The sequence below is a fragment of the Myotis lucifugus genome, unplaced genomic scaffold, assembly GCF_000147115.1.
Source record: "Myotis lucifugus unplaced genomic scaffold, Myoluc2.0 scaffold_21, whole genome shotgun sequence".
Taxonomy (NCBI): Eukaryota; Metazoa; Chordata; class Mammalia; order Chiroptera; family Vespertilionidae; genus Myotis; species Myotis lucifugus.
This window is the reverse complement of record NW_005871069.1, coordinates 5,471,228-5,475,028: the sequence shown is the minus strand read 5'-3', so window position 1 is coordinate 5,475,028 and position 3,801 is coordinate 5,471,228.

Genomic DNA, 3,801 nt, shown 5'->3' with positions numbered 1-3,801 from the left:
AGGCCATTGTAATCAAAACAGCCTAGTACTGGCACAAGAACAGACATGTAGCTCAATAAAACAGAGAGCCTAGAAGCGACCCAAGCCATTATGCTCAATTAATATTTAACAAAGGAGGGAAGAGTATACAATGGAGTAAAGATAGTCTCTTTAATAAGTGGTGTTGGGAAAATTGGACAGGTACATGCAAAAAAAATGCAACTAGACTACCAACTTACACCACACACACAAATAAACTCAAAAGGATAAAAGACTTAAAAATGTAAGTTGTGAAACCATAAAATTCCTAGAAGAAAACATAGGCAATAAAATCTCAGATATCTTATGTACTAGAATTTTTGCCAATACATTTCCTAGGGCAAGAAAAACAAAGGGAAAAATAAAGAAATGGAACTACATCAAACTAAAATGCTTCTGCATAGAAAAAGAAACCATCTTCAAATGCAAAGGGAACCCACCTTATGGGAGAACATGTTGGCCAATGATACATCTGATAAGGGGTTAATCTCCAAAATACATAAAAAACTCATACAATTCAACTAGAGGACGACAAACAATCCAATTAAAAAATGGGCAATGGACCTGGAAACAGCCCAAGTGCCCATCAGTAGATGAGTGGATAAAAAAGCTGTGATATATTTGCATAATGGAATAATATTCAGCTGTAAAGAAAAAAAAGAGGGTACTCTTAACCTTTGCCACAGCATGGATGGACCTGGAGAGTATTATGCTAAGTGCAATAAGCCAGTCAGAGAAAGACAAATATCACATGATCTCACTTATATGTGGAATCTAATGAACAAAATAGAACAAGAGACATGGAAGCATGGCACAGACTGACAGATCTCAGAGGGAAGGAGGAAGGCATGAAGGGCAGAGAATAATCAAAGAATTTATATGCATATATATATAATTTATGAACACAGATAATAGTGAGGTGAAGGCCTGGTGTGGGGTGGGAGTGGGTAGAGGGGGCAAAGGGGAGAAAATGGGGGACATCTCTAATACTCTCAACAATAAAAATAAAGCCTGGCTGGTATGCTCAGTGGTTGAGCACCCATCTATTAACCAGGAGGTCATGGTTCTATTCCTGGTCAGGGCACATGCCTGGGTTGCAGGCTCATCCCCAGTAGGGGGCATGCAGTAGGCAGTGGATCAATGATTCTCTCTCATCATTGATGTTTCTATCTCTCTCCCTCCCCCTTTTAAAAAATTAAAAAGAAGAAAACAATAAAAAAAATTTTTTTAAAGGAGAATGCTTGGGTGAAGTAGAGTTCTCACCACCCTGCTTCATCTTGGAGCTCAGACAGAGCAGCAATCCCCTACAAGATGTGTGTGTGTGTGGGGGGGGGGGGGCGGGGGGCGGGTTAGAGGCAGGGGAAGTATTTCTAGCTCAACCATCTAGGAAGGACCAGCAAGGAAAAATGAAAATAAAGTGGGTGAGGTGAATGTCTCTTAAGGCCAAAGGAAAAATGCCAGTCATAGTCCTGAAGATGGAGGAAGCAGACCATTGGAAGGAGTCAGATAGAAAAGATGACATAAAGAATCAAGACTCTTGATCTGTACCTGAGCCAAAGAAACCTAAAGAAAATCCAGCCTCAAGTTTCAGTTCTGCAGGCAAGTATGTGGCTCTCTCCATTATGGTGAAGATAGAACTGAGGGAGAAGGTTACACTGAATTGACCTCTACACCCTCTGCTTTCCCTTAGTTTCTCTCTACCCTGGAACATTTGAGAGCAAATGAAACCTCTATCTAGACAAGATAAAATAAAACTCACCATCTCCTAAGAAAAAAAGGAAAAATAATGGGTCAACCCACCAAGATGACTTAACAAATCCGGAATTGAAAGACTTCTGTGACTTGGGACTTTCTGTTTTAAAGCGGAGCAAGTCCTGGGAAAACTGGGCTATGCTTGTCATCTTTTGTGGTACAATAGACCAGAGATCTGTGTGTCAAAAATAAGCCTTAGGTTTCCTTGCAGTCTCTGATTTGTGGCATTTCTCTTCCTGACTCCAACATAGCCCCAACCTTACTCACTGCCTGCTCCTCTGTCCTGTGAGCACATGGGCTTGGCGGTGGACCAAGACCCTCTCTAGGCTATGGCCCATAATGCTTTTAGAACTCTGCCCTAGGATTCTGTATTAAAACAGTGAGGGAAAAATACATATTTCTATATCTATATGGGAAGATAGAAGGAACGCTTTTTCCTTTTTTAGCAGCTTCAAAGAGAAATAATTTACATACCATACAATCCACCTATTTAAAGTGTACACTTTGACTGTTTTTAATATATTGACAGATATGTGCAACCAGGAGACAGACTTTTAAATGTCATCTTTTATGTCTTTTGAATTAGAAACCATGATAGTATATGAACTACTACAATGTAAATAGATAAATAAATAAATAAATAAATAAATAAATAAATAAATAAAATTAACAACAAAAAAGTTGCTATTGCCCTTGTGATCTAGCATACAATTGGGTTGGATACATGTGAACTGATTCAGTGTTTTCCACTTGTATCATACATTTATGCAATTCTTCAACAAACATTTTATTTTATTACTAGTGACCCAATGCATGAATTCTCGCACATTGAAAATATATCAATTAGAAGAAATATTTTAATATCGCTATTCGCCCTTTCTCTATAATAGAAGTATCAAACAAATTCATGATCGACAATGACAAATCAAAACACACATGTGCGATTGGCGCCAGTGAGAGCTTTATATGTATTGAGCATGTGCCAGTCAACTTAGCCTTTTATATTTATAGAATAAACTTGCTTAATTAGACCTGCTTTCTGATTTAGCTAAACTTTTTCCAGCCCAGTGAAGCACCCCAACTTCTCTTTCAGGTAATTGTCAGCAACACAGCAGTAAATATCAACATGAAACAGATTATTATTGTAGATCATGCAGGGAGAATAAAGGGTAAAATATTTAACTGCAGCAGTGTTTCACTATCTTCTGCGCAGTAAGAAAACATGAAGTCATTTTCAAGGTCCACCATTTCTTACTTCTTTTCAGTCAGGTCAAGTTTCTAAACTTTCTAAATCTGTTTTTCTGGCTAATGAAAAGAAAATAGGATTCCACTCCTATTTACCTACTCCAGGACTTCTGTGGGGATCAAATGAGATGAGGCAAGTGAAAATGCTTCACAGACATTTGGTCAAAGTGTGAAATGTTTGCACCTGGCTATAAAGCAAGTCGTGTTCCTGGGCTGAAGAAACTCCAAGGAGGCTATTTGCTAGGGAGAGGAAGCCGGGCATTGCTACATGACGTCATTACCCAGCTCGCACAGCAACCATTTCTGGGCTGGGCTGGGCTGTGGGCAGTGTTTTGTGTCTTGGGGTCTTGGCAGCATTGGCTGCGATTTGGTGGGGTGTCACTCTAGGGTGGTGGCGGGGCCTGTGTCCCACTTAGGGGAAGCTGAGTGTTGCTTTGTGGGCGCCAGGTCTGTGGTGCCATTTCTCTGTGTGCGACACAGCAGCTCCTGCATTGAGCATCTGCCCCCTGGTGGTCAGTGCACATCATACCAACTGGTCAGATGGTCAGAGACTTAGCATATTAGCCTTTTATATATATAGGTTATTTTTTAATTCTCACCCAAGAACATGCTTATTGATTTCAGAGAAAGGGGAATGGAGAAAGAGAGAAGAGAAAGAGAGAGAGAGATGAGAGACAAATATTGATCTATTGCCTCCTGTACTTACTATGAAAGGGGATCAAACCCGGAACCTTTCGGTATACCGGGTAATGCTTCAACCAACTGAGTCACACTGGCTAGGGCCAA